The following is a 15,906-nucleotide window of genomic DNA, read 5'->3' on the forward strand; positions in this document are numbered from 1 at the left end:
CCCCCATCTTTTTGTTTTACCACTATCCATTGTAATACAACATAAGGTCAGGTGGCGTTAGTGCTGATACTGACCATCCTGTCAGTTCTCTGCTGACATTCACTGAGTAAGGGTATTTCGTGTACACCTCTGCATATATGTACCAGTCACCATTATGCCTAAGCATCCAGCAGGTACCTCTGCTAAAAGTGGACCTGCCAAGAGGATATGGAAGGCCTTTAACTTGGATATAAAGGTTACAGTACTGGAAGCACTTGAGCATTGGTCTGGGACTTCAGCAGTTGCTCGCTGTTATTGGGTTACTGATAACAGCATCCAAATCAATTTCTGTACTGCATTTACACCACTACACATTTAGTCAATGTAAGGCTTATATCACTTGTTTCTTGGTTGTTTTATTAAACTTTTGTAATGTTCTTTCACTTTATGAGAAATGTTTTTATTCAACATATATATTGCTGTTTAGGAGACTGATCTAGTGAGAGCACAAAGACAAATTAATTGGGAGGTAAGTTTGAATGGAGAAAAACTGGAAGAAGTGAAGTGTTTTAGATATCTTGAAGTGGATTTAGGAGCAGATGGAACCATGGAAGCAGAAGTGAATCACGGGGTGTGTGTGTATGTGTGTGTGTCTGGGAGCATTGAAGAATGTGTGGAAGGCGAGAATGTTATCTTGGAGAGCAAAAATGGGTATGTTTGAAGGAATAGTGATTCCAACAATGTTATATGGTTGCAAGGCGTGGGCTGTAGATAGGGTTGTGTGCAGGAGGGTGAATGTGTTGGAAAAGAGGTGGTTGAGGACAATATATGGTGTGAGGTGGTTTGATCCAGTAAGTAATGAAAGGGTAAGAGGTGTGCGGTTATAAAAAGGGTGTGTCTGAGAGAGCAGAAGAGGGTGTTTTGAAATGGTTTGGTCACATGGAGAGAATAAGTGAGGAAAGATTGACAAAAGGATATATGTGTCAGAGGTGGAGGGAACGAGAATGGGAGACCAAATTGGAGGTGGAAGGATGGAGTGAAAAAGATTTTGAGCGATTGGGGTTTGAACATTCAGGAGGGTGAAAGGCGTGTAAGGAATAGAGTGAATTGGAACGATGTGGTATACTGGGGTTGACGTGCTGTTAAAGGATTGAGTCAGGGCATGTGAAGCGTCTGGGGTCAACCAAGGAAAGTTTTGTGAGGCCTTGATGTGGAGAGGGAGCTGTGGTTTTGATGCATTATACATGACAGCTAGGAGATTAGAGTGTGCACGAATGTGGCCTTTGTTGTCTTTTCCTAGCGCTACCTCACATGCATGCGGTGGGAGGGGTTGTCATTTCAAGTGTGGCAGGGTGGCGACGGGAATTAATAAAGACAGGAAATATGAATTATGTACATGTGCATATATGTATATGTCTGTGTGTGTATATGTTTACATTGAGATGTATAGGTATGTATATGTGTGTATATTTGCGTGTGTGGACGTGTATGTATATACATGTGTATGTGGGTGGGTTGGGCCATTCTTTCGTCTGTTTCCTTGCACTACCTCACTAACGCGGGAGACAGCAACATAGCAAAATAGAATAAAATAATATTTATTTATTCTCTTTATTTTGCTTTGTCGCTGTCTCCCGCATTTGCGAGGTAGCGCAAGGAAACAGACAAAAGAAATGGCCCAACCCACCCCCCTACACATGTATATATATATATATATATACACGTCCACACACGCAAATATACATACCCATACATCTCAATGTACACATATATATACACACACAGACACATACATATATACCCATGCACACAGTTCACACTGTCTTTATTCTTTCCCAACGCCACCTCGCCACACATGGAATAACATCCCCCTCCTCCCTCATGTGTGCAAGGTAGCGCTAGGAAAAGACAACAAAGGCCCCATTCATTCACACTCAGTCTTTAGCTGTCGTGCAATAATGCCCGAAACCACAGCTCCCTTTCCACATCCAGGCCCCACAGAACTTTCCATGGTTTACCCCAGACGCTTCACATGCCCTGATTCAATCCATTGACAGCACGTCGACCCCGGTATACCACATCGATCCAATTCACTCTATTCCTTGCCCGCCTTTCACCCTCCTGCATGTTCAGGCCCCGATCACTCAAAATCTTTTTCACTCAATCTTTCCTCACTCATTCTCTCCATGTGCCCAAACCATTTCAAAACACCCTCTTCTGCTCTCTCAACCACACTCTTTTTATTTCCACACATCTCTTTTACCCTTACATTACTTACTCGATCAAACCACCTCACACCACACATTGTCCTCAAACATCTCATTTCCAGCACATCCACCCTCCTGCGCACAACTTTATCCATAGCCCATGCCTCGCAACCATACAACATTGTTGGAACCACTATTCCTTCAAACATAGCCATTTTTGCTTTCGGAGATAATGTTCTAGATTTCCACACATTCTTCAAGGCTCCCAGGATTTTTGCCCCCTCCCCCACCCTATGGTGTTCACTTCCGCTTCCATGGTTCCATCCGCTGCCAGATCCGCTCCCAGATATCTAAAACACTTCACTTCCTCCAGTTTTTCTCCATTCAAACTTACCTCCTAATTGACTTGACCCTCAACCCTACTGTACCTAATAACTTTGCTCTTATTCACATTTACTCTTAACTTTCTTCTTTCACACACTTTACCAAACTCAGTCACCAGCTTCTGCAGTTTCTTACATGAATCAGCCACCAGCACTGTATCATCAGCGAACAACAACTGACTCACTTCCCAAGCTCTCTCATCCCCAACAGACTTCATACTTGCCCCTCTTTCAAAACTCTTGCATTCACCTCCCTAACAACCCCATCCATAAACAAATTAAACAACCATGGAGACATCACACACCCCTGCCGCAAACCTACATTCACTGAGAACCAATCACTTTCCTCTCTTCCTACACGTGCACATGCCTTACATCCTTGATAAAAACTTTTCACTGCTTCTAACAACTTGCCTCCCACACCATATATTCTTAATACCTTCCACAAAGCATCTCTATCAACTCTATCATATGCCTTCTCCAGATCCATAAATGCTATATACAAATCCATTTGCTTTTCTAAGTATTTCTCACATACATTCTTCAAAGCAAACACCTGATCCACACATCCTCTACCACTTCTGAAACCACACTGCTCTTCCCCAATCTGATGCTCTGTACATGCCTTCACCCTCTCAATCAATATCCTCCCATATAATTTACCAGGAATACTCAACAAACTTATACCTCTGTAATTTGAGCACTCACTCTTATCCCCTTTGCCTTTGTACAATGGCACTATGCACGCATTCTGCCAATCCTCAGGCACCTCACCATGAATCATACATACATTAAATAACCTTACCAACCAGTCAACAATACAGTCACCCCCTTTTTTAATAAATTTCACTGCAATACCATCCAAACCTGCTTCCTTGCCGGCTTTCATCTTCTGCAAAGCTTTTACTACCTTTTCTCTGTTTACCAAATCATTTTCCCTAACCCTCTCACTTTGCACACCACCTCGACCAAAACACCCTATATCTGCCACTCTATCGTCAAACACATTCAACAAACCTTCAAAATACTCACTCCATCTCCTTCTCACATCACCACTACTTGTTATCACCTCCCCATTAGCCCCCTTCACTGAAGTTCCCATTTGCTCCCTAGTCTTACGCACTTTACCTCATTCCAGAACATCTTTTTATTCTCCCTAAAATTTAATGATACTCTCTCACCCCAACTCTCATTTGCCTTCTTTTTCACCTCTTGCACCTTTCTCTTGACATCCTGTCTCTTTTATACATCTCCCACTCATTTGCATTTTTTCCCTGCAAAAATCGTCCAAATGCCTCTCTCTTCTCTTTCACTAATAATCTTACCTCTTCATCCCACCACTCACTACTCTTTCTAATCAACCCACCTCCCACGCTTCTCATGCCACAAGCATCTTTTGCGCAAGCCATCACTGCTTCCCTAAATACATCCCATTCCTCCCCCACTCCCCTTACCTCCTTTGTTCTCACCTTTTTCCATTCTGTACTCAGTCTCTCCTGGTACTTCCTCACACAAGCCTCCTTCCCAAGCTCACTTACTCTCACCACCCTCTTCACCCCAACATTCACTTTTCTTTTCTATATTTATTATACTTTGTTGCCGTCTCCCGCATTAGCAAGGTAGCGCAATGAAACAGACGAAAGAATATATATACACATGAAAAAAGGCACTACCTACTTTGAACATTTCATTCCATATTTAGGTAAATACTAAAGCAAACCAAGTAACTAATAACTAATTTTACACACATAAATTCAATAAAACAGCCTTCTATTAATATATTCATTTTATATACATATAAATATATGATTTAACAATAATCTCAATACAATATCAAATTAAAGCTACACTAGCAATCATTACAAGGGCAGTTCTCAACAGACCTTTAATCTGAGAGGAACTCTTTCCTTAAAGTGGCATGCACCAATGACATATAAGCCCTCCCTCTCAACTTGATTATAGATTACACCACTGTCAATATTTTATAAATCTAAAATATCTATTTCCTTAAGAAATATTATAATCAACTAGAAGGCTTTTTAACATATTTTCAGTATGATTTGCTGCATTATATTAAATAGCTTACATTTATTATAAAACCTCAATATTTGGCACAAAATATTCAAAACATCTACAGTTAGGTCCTTACGGGATTCAACAGCTACATACATCTAAAGATGAACATATTATTACAGTACATCTAAAAATAAAATGCCGGAGTTTAGACCTCCCACCCAAATATGATGCACTACCCCAAATAAAGCAAAATATAAAAATAAAGAACACTGTAGAACAGTTTAGTTACATCTTGCTTTTGCACATTCGCACAGGTATATCAAGTAATCTTAGGCTACCACTCCAAGACAAGTTTTTGTGTCTTTTAATCATGGCACCCAAAGTTCCACATGTATCTAAATCCAGTTACCCTGAAAACCTATAACTATAAAACTGGTACCTATACACTTATTGATACATTTAGATACCTACATATCCAATTAGTTATTAACTTAAGTAACTATAGTCCTGAAAATGTAATACCACATGACTAGTCCAACTGCAGTATATGGTGAATTATGTCATGTGACTGTTGTGCAATTTCAACTCAAAAACATCACTAGATAAATAAAACATATAACAAGATTTTTACTGCTGAGAAAAGTCCTTACCTTCCTAAAAGGCTGCTAGTAACTGATCAAGGGTTTTATGCCTTGTGGATCATCATCTAAAATGAGCTTTTCCATCATCAAATTGCACTTCAAGCAAATGAAACAGATTGCAGCTCAGCATTTTTGAGACTTGTTACCTAATGCTGATAACTTTTGACAAAAAAATTTTTTTTTCGGGAGATGAGACTAGATTCCATAAGCCAAGCATTCCAGACAGAGGACTGATTATGCTAATATCAATCATGACATTTAGAATAGTTATAGCAGATTTCTGGATGCCACACAGTCTTTAGCAGTCTTGTAAGTTGTCAAATGTCACCGATGCTTTGGACGGTATCTTCATATTACTACACTTGCTCTATATAACCTTTTCTTCAGAGTCACACAAATCTAAGAATTACTCTCTGAAAAAATGTAAGTGATCTGCTAAATAGATACACAAGTGGCTAATCATGTAAAGGACATATCAGGAAGTTTGCCAAGATTAAAAAACCTGAATGGTCTCTTACCTGTTGTGGAAGTTTACATATGGCACTTGTTCAGAATTGTGAGGTTATGGCTACACATAACAAACTAGACAAGAACAGCAAAAATCAGTGGCATGTAACCAGTACTGTAGTAAGAGAGACAACAACCCACTTGTGTAGGAGATGCAACACTAACCAATGGTGAATTTCAGTGCATCAGAATAAGAATGGTCCTGAGTCTATACATTTTATAGCACATAAACTTTAAGTAATATGTAGCTTCCAAAAATTCACACCAACCTGCTGTGAATGTTATCAATTTGTTACCTATTTGTACATATGGGGAGATAGCCATACATTCTTGGGGTGCCACCTCTTACCTTTATATCTTATCAAAATGGCTTTTGAAATTTCCAGTGCAGCTCAGATTTACTTCCTCTTCACTTGGTTTGTTCAGTGTCCACAACCGTGTTCCTGGAGAAATTCTTCCTCATATGGTAAAAGGCAGAAGTACATCAATATAGTATGAATAAAAGTAGTAAACTTACAGGGGTTTGATTGCTTGAACACATTCTTTAAAAAATTTTTTACTAAATGAAAATTAACTAGGTCTACTGTTCTGATGATTACTGTTCATGTAAAATGAATAAAAAACTACAGTAAACAAAGTGTGCTTTCAGGAAATACAGCAATAAGTTTTGTGTCAGGTATACCTTAACTGCCAGTTAGTTATTAAATAACAATAATTTTGCTGACATGTAGAATGGACTGGAATATACCATAAGAGAGAATCGTGCATGTGGTACTCTCAGTTGGGGTAATTCTTATAGAATATAGATTTATTTATGGAGGCACAAAGTTGCATAGTTTTCAGAATGCATTAACAAGGTAAAGGTGAAATTTAGCAGCACACTTTTATAAACTATGTATGTTGACTTTGTTATGAAACTGGTTTACACTTTGGAGAATGTTTTTTGTGGCAAGTCTTCTAATTCAGAGTAGTTTTTTTATACAATAGAAAAAAAAAAGTAAATGAATTGAAAGTGGGCCTTAAGACCCAACCTAACATTTCCCTAGCCAAGATTTACCTTGATCCTTTGAACAGACTTTTCTTCAAGCAATGTCTCAATATGTACACATGGACAGCATACCACCATACAGACAAGAAACAATGCATGATATTAAACAGGAAAGTGTTCAACTACATGGCTCAGTCCTTCGAACCATACTTTTTATAATCTGTGTTGGTTATCTGGAGACAGGTCTCACCAGTGTACTTTCAGAATTTGTCAATAACATGAAATTAAGAAATATAGCTCAGTCAAAGGAAAATTGCACCAAGATTCAAAAACTTGGCAAGTGAACTTCCCTATAAACAAATATAAAGTAATGCATTTTTGTCATGAAAATATCAGTCATGAATAGAAATGTCTGGTAAACCATAATTAGAATTAGGAGAGAGATCTCAAGAGAGATTACCAAAACTGACCTAAAAGCAATGATATACAGAATGCAATGAAACTAACACACGGCTAGATTTTGGGACCAGACATTTTTTATATGTAACTGCTTCTCCTGCCTCAGAGCAGGAGCATCAGGAACAGATGAACAATGGACCCTAAATGCACACATCCACTCCCTAGCTGTCATGTGTAATGCACTGACAGCAAATGCCACCATCCACAGCCAAGTCCACAGACTATTCCATGGTTTACCCTAACTGTTTCACATGCCCTGGTTCAGCCCATTCCTAGCATGTTGCCCCTGTATATCAAATCAATCCAGTTCGATTTACTCAATGTGTGCCACTTACCCTTCTGAAAGTTCAGACCCTGATAACCAACCTAACCAGTCTATTTGACCCCACCTTTCCATCTTGGTCTTCCCCTCTTACTTTCTTCCTCCACCTTTGACATAATAGATCCTCTTCCTCAACATTTTTTTCATGCATCCTCTCTATATGAATAAACCATTTTGCTTCATACTGATCAGTCCTCTCATCAATCCATCTCACATCATACACTGTCCTCAGCCATTTTATTTACAAAAAATCAACCCTCTTCTATTCTTTTGCATTCTGGGTCAAAAGCTCACACTTATAAAACACTGTCAGGGCAACTATTCCTTCAGTCCGTACTCATCTTTACCCTAAAACACAGTGACCCATCTTTCCACACATTCTTCAATGTACTCAGGACCTTAGCCACCCTTTCCCAATCCATAACTCACTTCATCTCCTATGTTTACATCCACTAACAATTCCACTACCAGGTACCCAAAGTACTCCACTTCCTCTAGGTCTTCCCAATTCACATTTGCTCTTCAACTATCCTATCTCTTCTCTCTAGTGCACCTCATAACTTTACTTTCATTCACATTAATTCCCAGCTTTCTTTATTCACACAATCACCTCAACTCTCATCAAGTTCTGACTTTACTTTCATTCACATTAATTCCCAGCTTTCTTTATTCACACACTCACCTCAACTCTCATCAAGTTCTGGAGTTTAATTCTCAGCTTTCTTTATTCACACACTCACCTCAACTCTATCCCCAAGTTCTGGAGTTCTCTGGAATCTGCTACTAGAACCGTATCATCTGGAAACAGCAATTATTCACCTCATTCCTCCCCATCCCTGATCCTCAGAATACTGCAGACCTAGCACTCACTCTTGAAACTCTTGGATTCACCTCTCACCATTTAAATCTATAAAACAAGAAAGAATCATCATTCTTCAGAATGCCTGGGCCAGACCTCAGTTGTATTTCATTGTTCAATTCTGGCCATTAAACCTGATCAAATGAGCAAACTTTAGTTTGGAGACCTACAATTATTCTCCCTAAAAAGGACACACTTTATGAGATTATCAGTAACTTTCAAAATTCTGAATAATTTTGGTAACATAGTATACAAAAATTTCTTTACATCATACAAAGATTCAACAACCAGAAATAAAAATATGAAATGAATAGGGAGATGTACATGCAATGTGGACATAACTTTTTCACTTAAAGAATTTTAGAAAATTGAAATAAGCTACCAATAGATTTAGTGAATGTGTAGACTATCAATACCTTCAAATCAAAGCTAGACACATACTTCAGTGATAACAGTAGAAAGACCCTACATCTTTTTGAGAGGAAAAAACCTTATTACTTTCTTGAAAACTGAATCTTTTTTTCCTATAACAGAATTGAGCCTCCTCCCAAAAAAAACCTAATGCAGTAGGGAACTTTTCTAGTTCACATTTCCCTATAAAATTTCTAAGGGAGTATATTCTCTTCATACAACGTGAAGTTCCTTTTGATAATTTTCCCTGTAGGTTTCTAAACCAGAGGAAGTACTTTGCAACAAAGTTGTAATGGACACTTAAAAACAATGGACTGACCTATCTAAGTGACCAAATACCTAAGTGTCTGGAACTCCAAGTACATGGTTAGTAAACTAATTTGCCTTCATGGTGCTTATGAAAAAAAATTGCACACCATTGATGGTTTGCAAATTATTATGAAATGCAAAATATAATAAATATCACTGTACTTGCATAATAAAAAGGAGTTATGATTAAGAAGATACATCTCTGCTTTATGATGTTGAGAATGAAGATATTTCATGCCTCACCATCCTGTGAAAGGGTACACTGCATATCAAAGTACCAAAAATTCTTGAAAATCTTTTAAACAGCCATCAGCCTCTACAAAACAGGCTGTAAAGTTTGGCAAATAACATGATAACATCTTATACATACTACACACACACACTAGGCCTCAAATCACTCCAGTATTCAGATCTACTAGTTAAACTTCTGTACAGAAGCTAGATTTCAGAAAGAGAGAAGGGAGGGGGGAAAGTACACAGCAATTTCTCAATAAACTCTTACAACAACACAAAGAAAAATGAGAATCTTTCCTTCTTCAGAAATTCTTTTCAGCTTTGAACACCCAAGCTAAGGCAGTGGATCACCTCTTCAATTTGATTAACATGATGCCATACATGCATCCAATATATTCAATGCTGATCAGGCTCCAGTGATGCCACATATGCATCCAATTGGTAAAAAAACTGCTTAAAAATGTCTACGTAAATGTGAGCTTTACAGTGTTCCCTTCAGAAACATTTTACCTAACTCTAATAACATGGAAAATAATCATGATATGAATGTGTAAATACCATTTGTAATTACACTACTTTTCTAGGTTGCTTGACTGTCATGCTTAACATTTATTTTCTTGTCCTTATCAATATATATAGCACTTTTTACCATATACTGATCTTAGTACAGTGCTCTCCAGAAATGTTGCACTTATGTCTTAAACTCAAAAAGAGGGAAATAATCATGATTCAAATATGTAATTACAGCTTGTAATTACACCACTTTAACACTTGTTGACTGACATGCTTACTATTTTTTCTTTCGTTTTATAAATGTATAGTATTTTTTATTCTATACTGATTTCTATACACTTCCCTTGAGAAACTTCTCTGACTCATTAAAGTAATACTTTGGAAAATAATCGCAACATAAATGCATAATTATTGCCCATGATTACACTATTTACATATGCTATTCAACCTAAACATTTACCATATCCTGTATCATTATCTGTCAAAATATACATTACATTTTTCATTTCAAACTGATTTTTAGACAGATCCTCTTAGATACATCCTGCCTAACTCATGAACTATTAATGATATGGGAAATAATCACAATATCACTGCATGTACATTACTCATAAGTACACCAATTATTAATGTTATTTGACCAATGCACTTAACATTCATCTGCTCATCAAAATATACAGGACTTTTTCATTTCACACTAATTTTTCTGCAGTCTCTTGAAACATCTTACCTAATGCATGAACCCAAAAGTATAGTTTTACTCACAAAACCAGTGGAGATATAGGGAGGAAAATGAGAAATCATACCTGGCTGCACTGCCCAGGCAGCAAATATGGTAGTCCCATGCATAGAGGCACATCAGTGGGACCTTACCATCCATGTCCATGTAAAAACTCTTGCTACATCCTGTTACAACTAAAGCTTTCCTTACAAATATTTCTTCCGAGTAAAACTGCAATGGACAAGTACTTAACATCCTTGGTTAATGTATTCAACTGTAATGGAATTGCTTGAGAACCATCACAGAAGCCTATCACATTCAACTAACCAAAAGCAACTCTTCAACAATAATACCATCTATCTCTTGACTTCTTTATATATCAAAAGGGCACTGATAAAAATGAATGAAAACTACATGTTAAAGAGGATCCTTGAAGTTATATAGTCTCTTTACAAACCTATACCTTCACATGAGATATTAATACTGTACCTACTTGAGAATTTACAGAATGCACCTGAAATGCACCACTCACATAGCTCTTTGTGACAAGATGGGGAACTATGGACTAGGCAGAATATAGAAAGCAACCTGAACTCCTCTGCCTTTTCAGTTAAAATGGCTTAATTGCCACTACTGATAAAAAGGAAAGATGACAAAGGTACAAGGATACCTACTAATCTGTATACAAGGCATTTATTAATCATAGCTATGGAAATCAGAAATAGATGGAGACACATTGTATTGGCAATTTCCTTCAATGGCAGAGTGATTTACCTCAAAGGGATCTTGACTCTTTAAGCCTCTAATAGACTGAAGTAATTTCAGTTTCATGGCAACATTCAGTCTTCTAAAATGAGGAAAACTATCTTCTGAACAATGTTTTGTGTTCACAGATAATTTCACTTCATAAAGATCTCACGTTTCTATGATGTCACTATCACTGATTTGTTAAGGAAAACATACTCAGCAACAAGATGTCTAAATGCTATATCCATTTTCATAACTGTAACATACCTGTACTGAGATTTCACAAATAGCATTCAATTTCCAGAAAATATATATATAAGGAAGAAAAAAGTTCCCCAGAATTGATGAGAGGTAGATGTTGTACAATGAAGCTTGGGAAGTGCAGACTGCCTTGTAGAAGGGATGTCTGCTGGTGATTCTCAAAAAATGGATATAGTATATAGCAAGAGAAAAAAATACCAAATAAATAAATGCATCTGTGGCAAGTTCTGGAATTGGAATTGATGTAAGCAAAGGAGGTGATTCTAGAATGCTTAAAAGCATATAAAAATGTCATTCCAGTACTCAATTCTTGACTCAATTAATCTTTAATCTCTGACAACTATCTCCCTTGACAAGGTTCTTCACTGTTTTTACTTTTAGGAATTTGTCTGAAAGGAAACTCAGGATCAATCATGAAAGAATAAGTTTTGTTGAGGTATTAACAGTCTAATTCTAATGAGATGCCAAAAAAATGTTTTCCATGATCTGCTACAACTCAGGTATTTTAGGAACCACAAAACAAAGCTGTGATGATGCATAAGTTCACCTTCATTATCCTTCATGATAAATGCAATTATATGAAGGAATATTCTGTCTCATCTTCTGTGGCAGAATGCATTAGTTCTTTTCGTTACCTGAAGAAGGGAAAGATAACAGTGTCATAATGTAAAATAAAAGTTAGCACACTTTCTAGAAGACCTGCAAGCTGGCTGAACATCTGCAATTCCTTATAAAGTTGTTCAGCTCACACCTGAACAACTGGCTGCAGCTGCAGACCAGATTGTGTGTCTGACTGGAACCGAGTGCAAGCCATATCACTCGGATCAACAAAAGTGTGTCTCACTTGTGGTTAGTAACCACATCACATAATAAAATCCTTACTTACTGAAAACTCAGAAATCAGCTAAAGAATGAAACAAAGCATGGCCTATTAAGGCTGCCAGCCTCACTTATGGACTGCTTTAAATACTCTAACCATCACTAGCTAAGAATTTATGCAACCTGCACTACACATCTGACAAACAAGAGAGGTGTATTAATGTCTATCTTTTCTAAATTACTGAACAAATCAAAAGTACCTAGTTCTTAGTTGTCTACTCAGCCTTTAAGACTGAAACATCTAGAAAATTACAACTGCCTGTTGGACAACAGAAGATTGAGAAAGGTAGTTACATTTGTTTTCTTTCAAAACATAGTGAGATATAGATCAAAATGTGTGACTGCTGCTGACTGGCATGCAGTTATTGGTAGTAGAAGAAGGAATTCAGTTGTTGTTTGCTGATGATACAGCACCGGTGACTGATTTGGGTGAGAAACTTCAGTGGCTAAGTTTGGTAAAGTGTGTGAGAGAAGAAAGCTGAGAGTAAATGTGAATAAGAGCAAGGTTATCAGGTATAATTAATGAAGTACATGAGACTTACCATAGGTCAGTTGAAATGTGCTTCGAATTTTATGAAGCAAATCACCTCTGCTAGAGGTCGCTAGGGTTGAGGGACAAGTCTATTGGGAGGTAAGTTTGAATGGAGAAAAACTGGAGGAAGTGAAGAGTTTTAGATATCTGGGAGTGGATTAGGCAGCAGATGGAACCATGGAAGTGGAAGCGAGTCACAGGGTGGGGGAGGAGGCGAAAGTTCTGGGAGCATTGAAAAATGTGTGGAAGGCGAGAACAATATCTCAGAAAGTTAAAATGGGTATGTTTGAAGGAATAGTGGTTCCAACAATGTTATATGGCTGCGAGTCGTGGGCTATAGATAGGGTTGTGAGGAGGAGGGTGGATGTGTTGGAAATGAGATGTCAGAGGACAATATGTGGTGTGAGGTGGTTTGATCCAGTAAGTAATGAAAGGGTAAGAGAGATGTGTGGTAATAAAAAAAGTGTGATTGAGAGAGCAGAAGAGGGTGTTTTGAAATGGTTTGGTCACATGGAGAGAATGAGTGAGGATAGATTGACTAAGAGGATATATGTGTCAGAGGTAGAGGGAACGAGGAGGTGTGGGAGACCAAATTGGAGGTGGAAGGATGGAGTGAAAAAGATTTTGAGTGACTGGGGCCTGAACATGCAGGAGGGTGAAAGGCGTGCTAGGAATAGAGTGAATTGGAACGATGTGGTATACTGGGGTCGACGTGCAGTTAATGGATTGAACCAGGGCATGTGAAGCATCTGGGGTAAATCTTGGAAATTTTTGTGGGGCTTAGATGTGGAAAGGGAGCTGTAGTTTCGGTGCATTATACATGACAGCTATAGATTGAATGTGAATGAATGTGGCCTTTGTTGTCTTTTCCTAGCGCTACCTAGCATGCGTGCAGGGGGAGGGGGTTGTCATTTCATGTGCGGCGGGGTGGCAATGAGAATGAATAAGGGCAGCAAGTATGAATTATGTAAATGTGTATATATGTATATGTCTTTGTATGTATATATATGTACACGTTGAAATGTATAAGTATGTATATATGCGAGTGTGGACGTGTACGTATACACATTTGTATGTGGGTTGGTTGGGCTATTCTTTTGTCTGTTTCCTTGCACTACCTAGCTAATGCGGGAGGCAGCGACAAAGTATAATATATAAGGAAATAAATATAATTATATAAATATATGTGTGTGTGTGTATATGAGTGGATGGGCCATTCTTCATCCATTTCCTGGAGCTATCTTGCCAATAAGGGAAATGGCAATCAAGTATAATAAAATAAAGAAATGAAAATATCATTCACTATTTGAGTGAAGAATAAAGCCTTAATCACCTAGCAAAATTGTTCACATTACAGACTGAAATATTGGTAAATGAAGCATTATGACAAAATTTTGCTCACAAAGAGGGAGAGAGCACTGGGCAGTGTTGCCAGCTTTGAACATTAGTGATGATTACATGTTATGAATAATCCATCTATGAATAAAATATGTCCTGGGAATGGGAATCTGGGGAAGTGAAAAACAAGGAAAACTTATCACGGCATGCCTTTGAACATTAGGGAAAACTTAAGGGAGGCAAATATATGTGAAAATCTTGTGGCAAATTGCCAAACAGACTCAGTAAAATCATAGATGTTGAAGGAGGTTACACTAAATATTAGCTGTGTACCGTATTTTTTGTTTTATTATCCCAATGCTTTAATGTGAGTGTAAAAATAATAATAATAATAATAATTTTGGGAGCCTTGAAAAATGTGTGGAAGTCGAGAACATTATCTCGGAAAGCAAAAATGGGTATGTTTGAGGGAATAGTGGTTCCAACAATGTTGTATGGTTGCGAGGCGTGGGCTATGGATAGAGATGTGCGCAGGAGGATGGATGTGCTGGAAATGAGATGTTTGAGGACAATGTGTGGTGTGAGGTGGTTTGATCGAGTAAGTAACGTAAGGGTAAGAGAGATGTGTGGAAATAAAAAGAGCGTGGTTGAGAGAGCAGAAGAGGGTGTTTTGAAATGGTTTGGGCACATGGAGAGAATGAGTGAGGAGAGATTGACCAAGAGGATATATGTGTCGGAGGTGGAGGGAACGAGGAGAAGAGGGAGACCAAATTGGAGGTGGAAAGATGGAGTGAAAAAGATTTTGTGTGATCGGGGCCTGAACATGCAGGAGGGTGAAAGGAGGGCAAGAAATAGAGTGAATTGGAGTCATGTGGTATACAGGGGTTGACGTGCTGTCAGTGGATTGAAGCAAGGCATGTGAAGCGTCTGGGGTAAACCATGGAAAGCTGTGTAGGTATGTATATTTGCGTGTGTGGACGTGTGTATGTACATGTGTATGGGGGGGGGTTGGGCCATTTCTTTCGTCTGTTTCCTTGCGCTACCTCGCAAACGCGGGAGACAGCGACAAAGTATAAAAAAAAAAAAAAAAAAAAAAAAAAAATAATAATAATAATAATAATAAGGAACAGAGAAGAGGGCCAGGTGAGGATATTCCCTCAAAGGCCCAGTCCTCTGTTCTTAACGCTACCTCGCTATCGCGGGAAATGGCGAATAGTATGAAAAAAAAAAAAAAAAAATAATAATAATAATAATAATAATAATGTAGGTTTGCGGCAGGGGTGTGTGATGTCTCCATGGTTGTTTAATTTGTTTATGGATGGGGTTGTTAGGGAGGTGAATGCAAGAGTTTTGGAAAGAGGGGCAAGTATGAAGTCTGTTGGGGATGAGAGAGCTTGGGAAGTGAGTCAGTTGTTGTTCACTGATGATACAGCGCTGGTGGCTGATTCATGTGAGAAACTACAGAAGCTGGTGACTGAGTTTGGAGAGATTGACCAAGAGGATATATGTGTCGGAGGTGGAGGGAACGAGGAGAAGAGGGAGACCAAATTGGAGGTGGAAAGATGGAGTGGTTTGGGCACATGGAGAGAATGAGTGAGGA

Source organism: Panulirus ornatus, chromosome 7 (assembly GCF_036320965.1).
Source record: "Panulirus ornatus isolate Po-2019 chromosome 7, ASM3632096v1, whole genome shotgun sequence".
Lineage (NCBI taxonomy): Eukaryota > Metazoa > Arthropoda > Malacostraca > Decapoda > Palinuridae > Panulirus > Panulirus ornatus.